The 19,309-nt window shown below is 46.0% G+C and overlaps 1 protein-coding gene across 2 annotated transcripts in view; it reads left to right on the top strand.

The window, feature by feature from the left end:
- The window catches only part of L1CAM (L1 cell adhesion molecule), a 699,580-nt gene that overhangs the window by 572,968 nt on the left and 107,303 nt on the right, over positions 1-19,309 (top strand). The window lies entirely within an intron of this gene.

Below are 19,309 nucleotides of genomic sequence, written 5' to 3'. Positions count from 1 at the left end.
CCCCTCCTGCTTTCTCATCATTGGTTTCGTGCACGTCCGCAGCAGAGGGGCTGCGATGGCAGTGCAGTGGGACTTGCCTGTCAGCATATACCGGTGGGTGTCTGCATGTGCACTGCGCTGCGCGTGCTGTGCTGCACAGCCTGCGTACTGCATCAATTTCAGACGCTGAGGTGGGCGAGCCGCTGAAACCTCGAGCCCGGCTCGGGTCTCAATCGTACCTCGCGCTCAGCTCGAGGTCCCTTTGGAACCTGGATTGAGCGGAGCTTTCCTATAGTTTCTCCGTGACAGCCTCGCTCTGCTTTCATGCACACGGCATTAACATGTGAGGTGCAAAGAAGAGACGGACAGATGCTCATTTAGTGGCTGATTTGTACAAAGTGAAACCAGAAAACCTGGATTAATTGTGGCTTCCCCCATAACCAAATTGTGTGATCTTAGACAAATAGAATATTTTACCGCTCGTCTTTAAGGCAACTTTAAATACGTGAGTTCAGAATTTCAGCATATCTTTGAAACGTCGGTTGCCCAGTTTAGCAGCAAATCTAAAAATACCATTAATATTTCTCGACATCTTGGAACAAGCATTATCCTGTTCCTGTGCCCATGACCTGTTCCCTGCAAATGTAATACCCAAAGAACTAGGGGCCAGATGTAGGTAGCCAAATACCGGTCAGTAACGGCCGAATTCGACCGGTATTTGGCTACCGAGATGTAGGGGGACTGAAACGGGGCAAATCGGTAATTTTACCGAATCGGTAAATATACCGGTCGGTAAATTTACCGACCGGTATATTTACCGAATCGGTAAAATTGATATGTAGGTGGGACTCTTCTGAGTCCCACAAGGCCTACAAAATCGGTATTTTACCATCAAATTGTATTTGATGTTAAAATACCGATTCAGGTGTGCATGCACATGTGTGCATGCACACCTGTGCCATATGACAGGCAGACCTGCCCTTAGGGCAGGTATGCCTGCCATATGGCCCCCGAACCTTTTTTGGGGGTGCTAGAGGGTGTCAAAGTGACACCCCCTGCACCCTTGTCAAAATCTGTATTTACCGAATCGGTAAATACCGACCGGTAATGCCCCATTCATTCCTATGGGCTTCAAAGCCCATAGGAATGAATGGAGCATTACCGGTCGGTATTTACCGATTCGGTAAATACAGATATTTACCGAATCGGTAAAATACACATCTGGATGGACCTACATGTCCACCCTTCATATTTACCGATTCTTAATTACCGAATCGGTAAAATTCGGTAATTAAGAATCGGTAAATATTTTTTACCTACATCTGGGCCTAAATGTTTTAACTGTTTGGACCTTAGAGCCTTCAATATAGTAAGATGTAGATGTTATTGGGTTCCTACCGCAAGCCATAACAAAAGTTTTAGATTTATTAATTAAGAGCTTTCTTTTGCTGCATCACTCATTGATGACCTCACAGAACACGCTGTGTCATTGATGAACTCACAGAATATGCTGCATCACTCATTGAGGACCTCACAGAACACACTGTGTCATTGATAAACTCACAGAATATGCTGCATCACTCATTGATGACCTCATTGATGGCTCTAGGCTGGATTACGCAAACGTTTTGTTTCTGGGACTTCCCAAATATCTGGTTGGGCGTCTACAAATTGCCCAGAATTCTGCGTCCCGAGCTATTTTCGGCCTTCCAAGAAGAGCCACTGATCTTCTTTTAACCTTACATTGGTTACCTATCGCCAAAAGGATTCTTTTTAAAACTTTGACCACGACTTTCAAGGCCTTACATGGTATAGGCCCTAAATATATTTCAAAACGATTGTCCTGGTATCAGCCCTCTAGATCTCTTAGATCTTCGTCCCTATCCAAAATGAATGTTCCCATTATTAAGCGCGCTAGAGCAGGAGGACGGTCCTTTCGCTATTTAGCTCCTCATGCCTGGAATGACCTCCCGATTTCTCTAAGACAGGCTTCTTGCCTGCTGTCCTTCCGAAAGGCCCTTAAAACATGGCTTTTCCCTTAAACTGGTGCTGCTTACCTGCTTTTGCGTGTCCCCTCAGTGTTATGTTCTCCCTTCGTTGGGTACCTTCGATAAAGCGCCGGGATACTCCGTGGAGTGGCCGTGCGCGATAGAAGCATAAAAATAACATAAAATAACATAACAGAACACGCTGTGTCATTGAAGAACTCACAAAATATGCTGCTTCACTCATTGATGACCTCACAGAACACACCGTGTCATTGATAAACTCACAGAATATGCTGCATCACTCATTGATGACCTCACAGAACACGCTGTGTCATTGCGGACCTCACAGAACACGCAGTGTCATTGATGAACTCACAGAAAATGCTGCATCCCTCATTGATGACCTCACAGAACACGCTGTGTCATTGATGACCTCACAGAACACGCTGTGTCATTGATGACCTTACAGAACACGCTGTGCCATTGATGAACTCACAGAATATGCTGCTTCACTCATTGATGACCTCACAGAACACGCTGTGTCGTTGATGACTCACAGAATATGCTGCATCCCTCATTGATGACCTCACAGAACAGGTGTGCCATTGATGAACTCACAGAATATGCTGCATCACTCTTTGATGACCTCACTGAACACGCCGTGTCATTGATGAACTCACAGAATATGCTGCATCACTCATTGATAATCTCACAGAACAGGATATGCCATTGATGAACTCACAGAATATGCTGCATCACTCATTGATGACTTCACAGAACACACTGTGTCATTGCAAACTCACAAAATATGCTGCATCACTCATTGATGACCTCACAGAACATGCTGTGTCATTGCAGACCTCACAGAACACACTGTGTCATTGATGAACTCACAGAATATGCTGCATCCTTCATTGATGACCTCACAGAACAAGCTATGTCATTGATGAACTCACAGAATATGCTGCATCACTCATTGATGACCTCACAGAACACGCTGTGTCATTGATGACCTCACAGAACACGCTGTGTCATTGATGACCTCACAGAGTATGTTGCATCACTCATTGATGACCTCACAGAACACGATGGGCCATTGAGGGAACTCACAGAATATGCTGCATCACTCATTGATGACCTCACAGAACACGCTGTGTCATTGCAGACCTCACAGAACATGCTGTGTCATTGATGAACTCACAGCAAATGCTGCATCACTCATTGATGACCTCACAGAACACGCTGTGTCATTGATGACCGCACAGAACACGCTGTGACATTGCGGACCTCACAGAACACGCTGTGTCATTGATGAACTCACAGAATATGCTGCATCACTCATTGATGACCTCACAGAACCCGCTGTGTCATTGCGGACCTCACAGAACACGCTGTGTCACTGATGAACTCACAGAATATGCTGCATCACTCATTGATGACCTCACAGAACACGCTGTGTCATTGATGAACTCACTGAATATGCTGCATCTCTCATTGATGACCTCACAGAACACGCGGTGTCATTGATGACCTCACAGAACACGCTGTGTTATTGATGACCTCACAGAACACGCTGTGTCATTGATGAACTCACAGAATATGCTGCATCACTCATTGATGACCTCACAGAACACGCTGTGTCATTGATGACCTCACAGAACACGCTGTGTCATTAAGGACCTCACAGAACACACTGTGTCATTGATGAACTCACAGAATATGCTGCATCACTCATTGATGACCTCACAGAACACGCTGTGTCATTGATGACCTCACAGAACACGCTGTGTCATTGATGAACTCACAGAATATGCTGCATCACTCATTGATGACCTCACAGAACACACTGTGTCATTGATAAACTCACAGAATATGCTGCATCACTCATTGATGACCTCACAGAACCCGCTGTGTCATTGCGGACCTCACAGAACACGCTGTGTCATTGATGAACTCACAGAATATGCTGCATCTCTCATTGATGACCTCACAGAACACGCTGTGTCATTGATGAACTCACAGAATATGCTGCATCTCTCATTGATGACCTCACAGAACACGCAGTGTCATTGATGACCTCACAGAACACGCTGTGTCATTGATGACCGCACAGAACACGCTGTGACATTGCGGACCTCACAGAACACGCTGTGTCATTGATGAACTCACAGAATATGCTGCATCACTCATTGATGACCTCACAGAACCCGCTGTGTCATTGCGGACCTCACAGAACACGCTGTGTCACTGATGAACTCACAGAATATGCTGCATCACTCATTGATGACCTCACAGAACACGCTGTGTCATTGATGAACTCACTGAATATGCTGCATCTCTCATTGATGACCTCACAGAACACGCGGTGTCATTGATGACCTCACAGAACACGCTGTGTTATTGATGACCTCACAGAACACGCTGTGTCATTGATGAACTCACAGAATATGCTGCATCACTCATTGATGACCTCACAGAACACGCTGTGTCATTGATGACCTCACAGAACACGCTGTGTCATTAAGGACCTCACAGAACACACTGTGTCATTGATGAACTCACAGAATATGCTGCATCACTCATTGATGACCTCACAGAACACGCTGTGTCATTGATGACCTCACAGAACACGCTGTGTCATTGATGAACTCACAGAATATGCTGCATCACTCATTGATGACCTCACAGAACACACTGTGTCATTGATAAACTCACAGAATATGCTGCATCACTCATTGATGACCTCACAGAACCCGCTGTGTCATTGCGGACCTCACAGAACACGCTGTGTCATTGATGAACTCACAGAATATGCTGCATCACTCATTGATGACCTCACAGAACACGCTGTGTCATTGATGAACTCACAGAATATGCTGCATCTCTCATTGATGACCTCACAGAACACGCAGTGTCATTGATGACCTCACAGAACACGCTGTGTTATTGATGACCTCACAGAACACGCTGTGCCATTGATGAACTCACAGAATATGCTGCATCCCTCATTGATGGCCTCACAGAACACGATGTGCCATTGATGAACTCACAGAATATGCTGCATCACTCATTGATGACCTCACAGAACACGATGTGCCATTGATGAACTCACAGAATATGCTGCATCACTCATTGAGGACCTCACAGAACACACCGTGTCATTGATAAACTCACAGAATATGCTGCATCACTCATTGATGACCTCACAGAACACGCTGTGTCATTGCTGACCTCACAGAACACGCTCTGTCATTGATGAACTCACAGAATATGCTGCATCACTCATTGATGTTCTCACAGAACACGCTGTGTCATTGATAACCTCACAGAACACGCTGTGTCATTGCGGACCTCACAGAACACGCTGTGTCATTGAAGAACTCACAGAATATGCTGCATCACTCATTGATGACCTCACAGAACCCGCTGTGTCATTGCGGACCTCACAGAACACGCTGTGTCATTGATGAACTCACAGAATATGCTGCATCTCTCATTGATGACCTCACAGAACACGCTGTGTCATTGATGAACTCACAGAATATGCTGCATCTCTCATTGATGACCTCACAGAACACGCAGTGTCATTGATGACCTCACAGAACACGCTGTGTCATTGATGACCGCACAGAACACGCTGTGACATTGCGGACCTCACAGAACCCGCTGTGTCATTGCGGACCTCACAGAACACGCTGTGTCACTGATGAACTCACAGAATATGCTGCATCACTCATTGATGACCTCACAGAACACGCTGTGTCATTGATGAACTCACTGAATATGCTGCATCTCTCATTGATGACCTCACAGAACACGCGGTGTCATTGATGACCTCACAGAACACGCTGTGTTATTGATGACCTCACAGAACACGCTGTGTCATTGATGAACTCACAGAATATGCTGCATCACTCATTGATGACCTCACAGAACACGCTGTGTCATTGATGACCTCACAGAACACGCTGTGTCATTAAGGACCTCACAGAACACACTGTGTCATTGATGAACTCACAGAATATGCTGCATCACTCATTGATGACCTCACAGAACACGCTGTGTCATTGATGACCTCACAGAACACGCTGTGTCATTGATGAACTCACAGAATATGCTGCATCACTCATTGATGACCTCACAGAACACACTGTGTCATTGATAAACTCACAGAATATGCTGCATCACTCATTGATGACCTCACAGAACCCGCTGTGTCATTGCGGACCTCACAGAACACGCTGTGTCATTGATGAACTCACAGAATATGCTGCATCACTCATTGATGACCTCACAGAACACGCTGTGTCATTGATGAACTCACAGAATATGCTGCATCTCTCATTGATGACCTCACAGAACACGCAGTGTCATTGATGACCTCACAGAACACGCTGTGTTATTGATGACCTCACAGAACACGCTGTGCCATTGATGAACTCACAGAATATGCTGCATCCCTCATTGATGGCCTCACAGAACACGATGTGCCATTGATGAACTCACAGAATATGCTGCATCACTCATTGATGACCTCACAGAACACGATGTGCCATTGATGAACTCACAGAATATGCTGCATCACTCATTGAGGACCTCACAGAACACACCGTGTCATTGATAAACTCACAGAATATGCTGCATCACTCATTGATGACCTCACAGAACACGCTGTGTCATTGCTGACCTCACAGAACACGCTCTGTCATTGATGAACTCACAGAATATGCTGCATCACTCATTGATGTTCTCACAGAACACGCTGTGTCATTGATAACCTCACAGAACACGCTGTGTCATTGCGGACCTCACAGAACACGCTGTGTCATTGAAGAACTCACAGAATATGCTGCATCACTCATTGATGACCTCACAGAACACGCTGTGTCATTGATGAACTCACAGAACACTCATTGATGACCTCGCAGAACATGCTGCGTCATTCCTTGATTACCACACAGCACACGCTGGGTCTTCGCTGGCCTTACTGGACATGCTGTGCCCCTGCTATCCCTACATAGTACACAGTGATATACACCGATGACGTCACAGAACACGTTGTGTTGTTCATTGATGATGACCTCACAAAACACGCTGTACCACTGCTAACCTCACAGAACCGTGCCTGCTACTGCTGACGTCACGGAAGACGTGGCGTCGTGGCGTCATTGATGATATCACTCAAGGCTGTGGGTCACTGCTGACCTCATAGAACACTCAGGGCCTCATTTATGAAAAGTGACGCATCGCTGCGTGCAAACAGCGATGCGTCACTTTTCATTGCGCCCACCTTGGGACACCAATGCGCAAGGAGTTACAGATACGTCAGTATTTCTGACGTATCTGTATGGCGCAAAAGTGACGCATTGCTGGAGTGTGTCACAAAAGTGACGCAACTCCAGCAATGTGTCCTTTCACATGGGGTAAGCCCCATGTGAAAGGGCCTGCTTCAATCTTACGCCTGCTGTGAGGCAGGCGTAAGAAATTGACGCATGCGTCTTATAGATTTCACTGCGTCACTTCTATGACCCTTTCATGCGTCAGAACGCCCCCCTGCATACATTATACCTGGCGCGGGTATAATGTAGCGCAGGGGTTTACAAAGTGACGCATCTACCTAAATGCGTCACTTTTTAAATCTGGTGCAACAAGGCACATTTTTTACGCTGCTGGTGCGTCACAAAAAGTGACGCACCGGTGGCTTAAATGTGACGCACGGCTGCATAAATGAGGCCCTCAGTGTTGCTGTCCGCGAGGAGCCGCCTGGCACCACCGACAGGCTCTTTAATGCCATCCTGGTGCCAGCCCCCTGGTGGGAGGGCGTCGGCCCACGTGCCAGCCGTCAGCACACTTTTATCTTAATGAAGCCGGGGCATTAGCCCAGCGCCATCCGTCAGCCTCGTTTATGGGAAGAAAGGAGACGGACGAGAAGAACAATGCGGTAAATCACGGCTGGGAGTGCCGGGACTGACGGGGAGTGCATCAAATTAAAACAAGAGAAGGGGCGGCTGAGGGGAAAACTGAGGGAGGGAGAGAGGGGGGAGAGAGGAGAGGGCCCGAGGGACCAAGCCAGAGAGGGAGAGAGGGTGGGGAGAGGGTGGAGGGAGGAGAGGGCACGAGGGACCGAGCTAGAGAGGGAGAGTGTTAGAGGGGCGATCCCAGGGGAGGGCAGACTCGCACCTGACCACCCTGTGACCCACCTCTCCTAGGAACACAGCTGAGTAATGGCGGGAGATCCTCAGGGGGTGGACCTCAAATCTAAGATTGTACGCGCTGTGCTAGTACCACTTGATAAAGGGACACCACACCGGAGTATTAAGAGAACGTATTCTTTATCGTTAAGCAAGAAGGGATCTTTATGATCCACAGATTTCTTATGTACAGGCGAGCAAGGTCTCAAAGAGTCTCGGTAGGGGTAGGGTAGCGGGACAGTCTCAAGGTTCAAAGTCACTTGCGGGTGCGTATCTGGCGCGCAGCTCTCAATCCTCTAGCCGGGGGATACGGGGTGATCTTGGGTCCAGCCGGACCGGGATAGTCTCTGAGCCGCGATCGAATCAGCAGGGCTCAGGAGTTTCTCAAGGTTGCAGGGGAGCCGCGACAGCGTCAGCAGGGCTCAGGTGGTCTCGGGCAGAAGTCCTTCTCTGCCAGGTAGGAGCCGCGACAGCGTCAGCAGGGCTCAGGTAGTTCTTCAGGTTGTGGAGGAGCCGCGACAGCGTCAGCAGGGCTCAGGTGGTCGTCAAGTAGAAGTCCTTCTCCGCTCGGTAGGAGCCGCGACGAGGTCAGCAGGGCTCACGTAGTCCAGGATACAACTGGCTTGGTCATCCAGAACAACACTTGATATAGGACTTCTCGCCTTTGATGTCCGGAGTCCTCGCAGGCAGAGGTCTTAGCACCTGGGGGTCGGTTGTTGTGGGTTCTGCCTCGGCGGCTCCTTTCATCCTTTCAAGGTGGGTCTGGAGGGATCCCAGAAACTCAGCAGGCCTGGAGCCAGCCCTCGGGGAGACCGGATGGGTGATCGAAACTCATCTCTCGAGGGGAGGTGGGAGGTGTAATCGAGCTACTCCTCCCTCGCTCGCTCACAGGGAGCGCTCTACACCCTGGCCGGGTATGGCGCCGAAGGCCGAGGTCGGGCTGGGGCCGGGGCGGCCATCTTAGGTGCAGGGACATGGGCATCGGCCTCAGGTATCAGGGAAAATGGAGGGAGAGGACGGGGAAGCCCAGTGTCGGGGATGTGGGTCATGGAGGGAATGGTCGGGGGAATCAGGGCCATGGGGAGCTGCACGGGTTAGGAGGGATCACTACGGGTCAATGAGGACCACGCCACGAGGCCGGGTCCAACACAGAGAGAGAGGGTGGAGAGAGGGGGGAGAGAGGAGGGGGCACGAGGGAGAGGGCAAGAAGGACCGAGTTAAAGAGGGAGAGAGGGGGGAGAGAGGGTGGAGGGAGGAGAGGGCACGAGGGAGAGGGCACGAAGGACCGAGTTAAAGAGGGAGAGAGGGTGGATAGAGGGGGGAGAGAGGAGAGGGCACGAGGGACCGAGCTAGAGAGGGAGAGAGGGGGAGAGAGGGGGGTGAGAGGAGAGGGCACGAGGGAGAGGGCACGAAGGACCGAGTTAAAGAGGGAGAGAGGGTGGAGAGAGGGGGAGAGAGGAGAAGGCACGAGGGACAGAGCTAGAGAGGGAGAGAGGGGGGAGAGAGGGGGAAGAGAGGAGAGGGCACGAGGGACGGAGCTAGAGAAGGAAAGAATGGGAAGAGCTTGAGAAAAAGGAAGGGAAAGAATCAAAAGTGGTGAAAAAGGAGGGAACAAAGTGAACGATGAGAGAGAGGAAGAGACAGAAGAGAAAGGGATCGAGGGCGGAGAGAGGGATTGAAGCTTTACGGGTAAGAGGAGGACTTCCTAGACCAGCCCCCTCACTTCTGAACAGAGGTGGGCAAACCAACAAATCCACAGGGCGAGCCGAGCAACGGGCCTGGCTCGGCTCTTAGAGCTCGTCACGAGCCGAGCCTTGAAAAAGTTTGTTTGTAAATCATACAACAAACATCAGGTAAAATATGATAAAGTTTCTTCAACATTCAAAAAAGTGCTTTTCTTTAACACGTGGAAGTTTTAACATGAAAACGTCACATTATAAATAGGCCTGGGCGGTAAATTTCATTACGCTTGCGGAATTTGCGATATTTTTAAATTTTCGCGTTCCGCGGAAAGCGCGAAAATGTCAAAACTTTCGCAATCTGCCACAAAACTGAAGTTTTTTCTTGTTCGCGCTTTAAAAATGCACTCGTGCACGCGCGTTAGAGACTTACCGGGTCCCTGCATTCGCCGACGAGTTTTCCTATCCGTTCGCGTGCGCCACGAGATGTTGGATTGTTGGTAACTGGTCGTCCTATCCCGCGCAAGTTTGCGATTGTGAACACGTCATTCGACCCGGAAGAGGAAATGAGCATCGCGAGCAAGATGGCCGCGCCCATTAGCGACCGCATGGGTAAATTAGAGGTACATTTCCACACGAGCACGCAAAAACACATCGCGAACGGGTGGGAAAAGCAATCTCAGCATCTTCGCGAAAGTTGCGCATGCTCGCAGAGATTTTGCGCAATTTCGCGAAAGTCAATTTCGCAAATTCCTCCCACCCCTAATTGTAACACTGCTCTGAGAAGCACATATTAAAAGTGATAGTTTTTAAACATGAACTTAGAATCATTCCTGCCCCCGCTCCACTCTGGAAACAGTGCCATCAGTGAACTAAGAGGCAAGTCAGTTGTCAAGTGAGCCCTGTATGTGGCCAAGATTGGTATAGATGCAGTAACATTATAGTCTGCTACATCAATGCGCGTTGTCTTTATTTCATAACTGTAAATCAGGTTCTCCTCTTGACCCGGCTCCTGCTCAGATCTTGGGTGATCTGGCCCCGCTACTGATTGATCCTTTGTTGGAAATATGGAACGCCTCGCTGCGCTCTGGCCTGTCCCCCGCGCTGTGGAAACAGGCTATGCTGATTCCTTCTGAAGAAAGCGGATGCTGATCCGCTATGTCTCTGTAACTACCGGCCTATCTCACTTCTTCCTAAACCAGCAAAAGTCTTGGAGAAGGTGGTACAGGAGCAATTGTCTGAATACTTGGAACTACATCATTTGTTGCATGACTCTCAGTCGGGCTTTAGACCAGGCTTTAGTACTGAGTCTGCATTACTGGAGGTGTCTGAGTCGATTCGTGAGTGTGTGGATAGGGGAGAGGAGGCCATGTTGGTCCTCCTCGACCTATCCGCAGCTTTCGATATGGTATCACATGACATCCTCCTGGACCGTCTCCAGGAGGTGGGCATTGGGGAGACACCCCTGGCTTGGGTGAAATCCTTCTTGAAGGATAGATCGCAACGGGTCTTCCTCAGGCCGTATGTCACTACTGAGAAACCACTGGAATGGGGGGTTCCGCGGGGCTCAGCACTCAGTCCTCTATTTTTTAATGTTTATCTGTCCCCACTAGCGAAGTTGGTGGAATCCTGGGGTGTCAGAGTGATCTCTTATGCTGACGATACTCAGCTTGTGTTTGCTTTTAGAGATCACTCTGATGACAATATGGCTAATTTCCGTCACTGCCTGGTTGACATCGCATCCTGGATGACCACTAATAACCTCAAATTGAATACAGATAAGACGGAGGTCTTATTCTTCAATCAAAAAGCTCCCATACCAGCCAACATATGGTGGCCTACAGAACTGAATCCCCCCCCTGCTCCAGTTCAATCTGCCCGTAATTTAGGCTTCCTATTTGATACAGCGCTGTCCTGTAAAACACAAATCAACAAAGTCTCGGCATCTTGCTTCGGAAAGCTCCGCATGATCAAGAAGATCGTTCCCTTTCTCCCCCTTGATTCACGAAGGACGGTGGTCCACCTCTTGATCACGTCCCACTTGGACTATGCAAACAGTCTGTATGTGGGAGCCCCGGCTTATCTCATCAAGCGCTTACAGATAGTGCAGAATGCCGCCGCCAGGCTGATCTGTAACATTCCATATCGCCACTCCATTACACCATTCCTGGCCACACTGCATTGGCTGCCAGTGAGTCAACGTATACAATTCAAGTCTTTAGTCATCGCCTTTAGGGCTCTCAATGTTCGAGGCCCGGCATACCTGAGGCACAGACTTAAGGTCACTCAATCAGTACGCGACCTTAGATCAAACCATCTTCGCTTGATGTACACTCCACGCTTCCGTCTTGCACGAACAGGCGGCCGGGCCTTTGCAGTGGCCACATCCAAACTTTGGAATAGCCTCCCGCTAGAGCTCAGATCTCTCCCTACCGAATCCTTGTTTCGGAGGAAACTTAAGACCTGGCTCTTTTCCAAATTCTAGCTCCCACTGAATCTCTCTGGTATCGGCTGTCTGCAGCGCCGGGACACCCCCGTTGGGGGTAGCCGTGCGCTTTATAAGCTTCAAAATAATAATAATAATAATAATAATAATTAATGACACAGCGTGTTCTGGGAGGTCATCAAAGAGTGATGCAGCATATTCTGTGAGTTCATCAATGACACAGCGTGTTCTGTGAGGTCATCAATGAGTGATGCAGCATATTCTGTGAGTTCATCAATGACACAGCGTGTTCTGTGAGGTCATCAATGAGTGATGCAGCAAAAAGAAAGCTCTTAATTAATAAATCTAAAACTTTTGTTATGGCTTGCGGTAGGAACCTGACAATTTTTGAGATATGATGTGTTACTGCTGCACTTTATGGCGCAGCTGTTTGGGGACACTGCCATGGTAATCTATTACAACAAACTGAAAATTTGTTTTTAAAACGCTTGTTGTGTGTCCCACCATCGGCTTCCATGAAACTTATTCACCGCGAAGTGGGCATTAAATATATTGCTGATTTGGCCTCATTGCGCCCTCTTCTACTTTGGAAATCTATATGGTTGAAAGAAGAGACAGTGTTTACTCAATTTATAATACGAGACTGCCTCAAAATGGAGAACTGATTAAAAATACCCTGGCTTAATTATATCTCTTACTGGTTTAAATTTCTATTTAACTGTGATATCCGACTGGATCCAGGGTGTGCAGATTCTGTTAACAGAAGGGAGATAACATCAATTCTATTAGCCCATAAAATAGAGGCCCGATCCCGTGTTATTAAGAACCAAAAAACTTTTACCTTTTATCTGCAACTGGATCTCAAACAGGGGTTTCAGAGCTACCTGTCAGTCGTGACAAGAACATCTCATCGATTTGTGATAACACGCTTAAGATTGGGTACCATACATCATCTTGTCAATTTTCCAGTTATGAAACAGTGCTCTACTGAACCATGCCCATGTGATGGAGTTTCTCGACAAAGCTGCCGCCATATGTTATTATTTTGTAAATTGTATTCTCATTTAAGGAAATTTTACTTAAAACCGTTCTTTTTATATTACTATATAAAATCTACTAAAGACGCTATGAAGTTGCTCCTTAGACTAGAGGACCGAGGATTGAGTTTTTATTCAGCTACATTTCTTTTGAAATCTATTAGTATTAGGAAATCGATGATCATTGACTCTTGATTGTATGATCTTTTTAGGGTATTACATGCAACCTTCTGCACTGCACTTGCACTTTTTGTATTAGGAATATAAATGTTTACATAAATCGCCAGGGTCTATATAGGGATTATGTACTTGCACTTTCTGCATCAGGATCTTTATATGCCTTAAGCTCAATAGTGAAAAGACGGAGATCATGGTCATGGGCAACCAGTCACACTTCCGCCCGAGTCCTTGTGGCCTCTCTGTATGGGCACACCCCCTAATCCTAAACATGAAATCAAGAGCTTAGGGATCTGGCTGGACGAGGGTCTTAACTTCTCCACCCAAGCCAGAAAAACGGCTGGAACGTGCTATGGCCTCATACGGACCTCCAGAAAAATCCTCCCTCTACTCCCTGCACAATCCCAAAAACTATTGATTCAGGGCCTTGTGGTGTCCCGTCTGGACTATGGCAATGCCCTATACTTAGGGGCCCCCAATAAGGTGTTGGCAAAACTCCAGACAGTGCAAAACACTGCCGCCCGCCTTCTCACGGGGACACACCGCCGATGCTCAGCTAAACCAGCCCTTAAATCCCTGCACTGGCTGCCCATCCAGGAAAAGGTGCATTTTAAAGCTCTTTGCACCACCCATAAAATCTTGTACGGAAAGGCCCCACCCATTCTAAAGGACCTGATCGCCCCTTACAAAACTAACAGAACCCTCCGTTCCTCACATTCAAACCTGGCATTAGTACCTAGGATTAGGAAGGCCCGCTCTGGAGGCCGACTATTTGCATACAATGCCTCTAAGTTGTGGAACACACTGCCCCCAGACATTCAGGCCCAGCCCAATCTTCTTCCATTTCGTAAAGCACTTAAGACCTGGCTGTTTCCCTAATTCTCTTCTTCTTCAAATTTCTACTGATCTATCACTAGCGGTGGGACGCTCACGGGCAGCCATGCGCTCTCGAAATCTGTAAAATAAATAAATAAATAAATATGCCAATGAACCCCTATGTACATATTTTTAACTCTGTAGTTTACCATTTTATAACTATTGTAGATTGTTTCATGATTGTATTTGCTTATATGGTTGATTCATTTAACCGAATAAAAGCTTTCAAACTGAGTAATGCAGCATATTCTGTGAGTTCATAAATGACACAGCGTGTTCTGTGAGGTCATCAATGACACAGCGTGTTATGTGAGGTCATCAATGAGGGATGCAGCATATTCTGTGAGTTCATAAATGACACAGCGTGTTCTGTGAGGTCATCAATGACACAGCGTGTTATGTGAGGTCATCAATGAGGGATGCAGCATATTCTGTGAGTTCATCAATGACACAGCTTTGTTCTGTGAGGTCATCAATGACACAGCTTGTTCTGTGAGGTCATCAATGAGTGATGCAGCATATTCTGTGAGTTCATCAATGACACAACGTGTTCTGTGAAGTCATTGGTGTACGTCACTGTGTGTACTATGTAGGGTTAGCAGGGACACAGCATGTTCAGTAAGGCCAGCAATGCCACAGTGTGTGCTGTGTGGTCATCGAGGAATGACACAGCGTGTTCTGTGAGGTCATCAATGAGTGATGCAGCATATTCTGTGAGTTAATCAATGACACAGTGAGATCTGTGAGGTCCACAATGACACAGCGTGTTCTGTGAAGTCATCAGTGGCACAGCGTGTTCTGTGAGGTCATCAGTGGCATAGCGTGTTCTGTGAGGTCCGCAATGACACAGCGTGTTCTGCAAAGTCATCAATGACACAGCTTGTTCTGTGAGGTCATCAATGAGTGATGCAGCATATTCTGTAAGTTAATCAATGACACAGCGAGATCTGTGAGGTCATCAATAACAGCGTGTTCTGTGAGGTCATCAATGGCACAGCGTGCTCTGTGAGGTCATCAATGGCAGCGTGTTCTGTGAGGTCATCAGTGGCACAGCGTGTTCTGCAAAGTCATCAATGACACAGCTTGTTCTGTGAGGTCATCAATGAGTGATGCAGCATATTCTGTAAGTTAATCAATGACACAGCGAGATCTGTGAGGTCCACAATGACACAGCGTGTTCTATGAAGTCATCAGTGGCACAGCGTGGTCTGTGAAGTCATCAGTGGCACAACGTGTTCTGTGAGGTCATCAGTGGCATAGCGTGTTCTGTGAGGTCCGCAATGGCACAGCGTGTTCTGCGAGGTCATCAGTGGCACAGCGTGTTCTCTGAGGTCATCAATGATACAGCATATTCTGTGAGGTCACCAGTGGCACAGCGTGTTCTGCGAGGTCATCAATGAGTGATGCAGCATATTCTGTGAGTTCATCAATGACACAGCGTGTTCTGTGAGGTCATCAATGACACAGCGTGTTCTGTGAGCTCATCAATGAGTGATGCAGTGTGTTCTGTGAGTTAATCAATGACACAGCGTCATTGATGAACTCACAGAATATGCTGCATCCCTCATTGATGACCTCACAGAACACGCTGTGTCATTGATGAACTCACAGAATATGCTGCATCACTTTTTGATGACCTCACAGAACCCGCTGTGTCATTGAAGAACTCAGAGAATATGGTGCATCACTCTTTGATGACCTCACAGAACACCCTGCCATTGATGACCTCACAGAACACGCTGCCAATGACACAGCGTGTTCTGTGAGGTCATCAATGGCAGCGTGTTCTGTGAGGTCATCAGTGGCACAGCTTGCTCTGTGAGGTCATCAATGGCACAGCGTGTTCTGTGAGGTCATCAATGAATGACACAGCATTTCCTGTGAGTTTGTCAATGACTCCGCAGGCTCACTGATTTTCCTACATCTCTACGTAAAATTATTTCATAGCGTTGCATCAAACTAACCATTACACATAATTAGAAATACTTTTTATTTATTCATAGTATTTCTGTAGCGCCGACATAGCCATAAGGGCAGTGGAGCGCTTTAAAAGCAACCGTTGAGACGAGCTCCTGACATACCTTATAAAGAAAAGGTGGAAGACAATTCAGGAGAAATTAGTTAATTAGGTGGATACAAACTATTCCGTTAACATGTGAAATACACCGGAGGAAATATTGATTCTTTGGGCCTGACAGAAAAAAAATCACATTTGAGGTGTCTTTGCAGAAGAAATAAAGAGATTTACTTGCATAATACCACCTCTATATGGTGTAAAATTTCAAAGTAGTAAATTTTTTTAAGAGGCAGGGAGTGGGCGCTGCAGATTGGTGCCCTCAAAGTTTTGCAACAAACACAAACCTATAACTGTCTTTTTATTCAGAAATTTCTCCAAGACTCATTTCCACCTTAGAAACATTCAGCAATTTACTCCTACCAATCACAGGAGCTAATCCATTTCATGGTGGAACGGGAAAGAAACACCTTTTAGTTTGGTGGGGGTGTAAATAAAGGGGGTTTCTCTATGGGGTAAAGTATTTTAAGCATTGTCACATAATGTGGGGGTGTGTAAAGAAAGGGAGTTCTCCAGGGGTAAAACATTTTAAGCATGGTCAAAAAATGTATACATATAATAGGCAAAAGTATGTTTGCATCCGCGATTCAACAATATGAACAGCTACACATGCAAACGGGGTCTACTGCCCCCAAGTGGGGTAATTTGCAGGTTTCTAGGAGTACTCTTGAAAAAATGTTGAAGTTGATAAAATTGCAAATCTCCACCTAATTGTGGGAGTAATCCCAAAGGGGCAGATGCACTGTTTTCTTGGGTCTCACTTACAGACCGCTTTCAGCTATCTGTGGTTGAAACACCTCCTGTGAGCTATACCAAAAACTTAGAAAGGGCTTTGTGTCAGCCAACTGTTTGCCATTGGTCGGCTTTCTTCTCATTCAGCGGCTTTCCTTCTCTTCTGTTTCTTTTGTCCCTCCTCTGGAGCAAAGCTTCTTTACCATCCTTTTGATTGGACGGCTTGAATCCTTCCACTGCTCACATTCAGGGGACTACTTTATTCTTTTTTAAGTCAGCACTCCTTGAGGTTGCACTTTTCTTGCTCTCCCTTGTGTGCTGTTGCCCCCCGAAACACCCACCCGTGCTCTGAATGTTGCCTCCCTCCACTCTAAGGTTTGGTTTTGCTGTATCTTCCATACTACACATATTGCCTCAGAGTACAGGCCTTGGAACAGACACAAAGGCTTCAACGCTTCAATGGCCCTGGGGGTGGGGGGGGCTGCTTCTGCACTCACTCCGCTGCCCTTTGAGGCAGAAGGTGTACTTAGCGTGACTGTAAAGGGGATGGCTCGTCTCCAGTAACTTTTCTTGAGGATCAAATGGCTGGAGAATTGTTTCAGTTCTGAGTCCTGTGAAAAGTTACATAGCTCTTAGCAAGCATTCTGATACTTTCTTATTCTTTTTAAATCTGTTCAGTTCTGTGAGTGAAAAGCGTTTGGAAAATAAAGAATGCCATTTATATATATTGGAATCTTTTATTCAAATTTCGAAGTTTTTAAATACTCTGAGTCATGCATTTGCTTTTACTCCAGTAATTTGAAATGTTTTTTTTAAAACATTGCTTTACAAACAAGTAGTGAAAAGACATGACACTCCCACTTAACTTTGCCATATTTGTGAAAATGTATTTGAAAATGTACAGCCAGAACCTCCACATATCCATGTAATCGTGTCCATGTTCATCCATTCATTACACCCGCTCTTTTACGCACTTGATATCCTTGAGGTGATGTCATTGGTCAGCATGTCCATCCAAACATGTGCTCCATCGTGAAACAATACCAATAGGAAAGGAGCGTATCCCCTTGTTTCAATGTTATCAATCAATTATTGAATTTCTTAAAGAAAGTCTTGTCCACAGGCCATTTTTTCAGTTCCAAAGAATTTTTGTTCCAAATGTATTAAAGAAAGAACATCATATAATGTCATTCATTCAATTTCATCAAATCTTTTCAGTCACAATTTCATAAAATCTTTTCAGCCTTCGTGTTTCGTCCTAACCCGGACTTCATCAGGGCTGAAAAAAAGAAAGTATATACACCAATCAATTCCGGACAATGTTATTCATTATTATGTTATACATTATACTGATACAAAAGCACTACTCGGAAAAATCAGTTCAAAGCCACAATACTAAATAAACTTTTAGATGCCTGCCTATCTCCATTCTAACAAACATACACCCAGGATGGGATTTCAACTAGACCAATTGTCATTAATAATACACTTCATTAGTAAATCTTTAAAATTATCAAAAGAGACTCTCTTCATATTCATTGACATTGTTAACCTCATTTTTACATTCTTATGCATTCCACATTTGACAGAAAAACCTCCATTGCCTCATCGTTTCTCTCCTAAATTAAAAAGAAAATTACACAGGTGGCCTCTGAGTAAATTTAGAACATTTTTGGAGAATTTCTGACTCTTCCTTAATGAGCAGTGAACAATAGTAAATAAGGGCTTATAATAATGCAAAGTAAGAGAACAGGGATGTCCCTGGTATATAGGAGAGAAACGATGAGGCAATGGAGGTTTTTCTTAGGTAAATAACCTGGGTATTTGAATGTCATCATCATGTCGAATGCGCAAGAATGTAAAAATGAGGTTAACAATGTGAATGAATATGGAGAGAGTCTCTTTTGATAATTTTAAAGATATACTAATGAAGTGTATTATTAATGACAATTGGACTATTTGAAATCCCGTCCTGGGTGTATGTTTGTTATAATCGATATAGGCAGGCATCCAAAAGTTTATGTGGTATTCTGGATTTGAATTGTTTTTTGTGATTAGTGCTTTTGTATCAGTATAATGTATAACAGAATAGTGAATCACATTGTATGGAATTGATTGGTGTATATATTT

This window comes from Lissotriton helveticus, chromosome 10, assembly GCF_964261635.1.
Source record: "Lissotriton helveticus chromosome 10, aLisHel1.1, whole genome shotgun sequence".
Classification (NCBI taxonomy): domain Eukaryota; kingdom Metazoa; phylum Chordata; class Amphibia; order Caudata; family Salamandridae; genus Lissotriton; species Lissotriton helveticus.
Note: the sequence above shows the minus strand (reverse complement) of the source record. Positions and strands in the feature narration are given on the sequence as shown.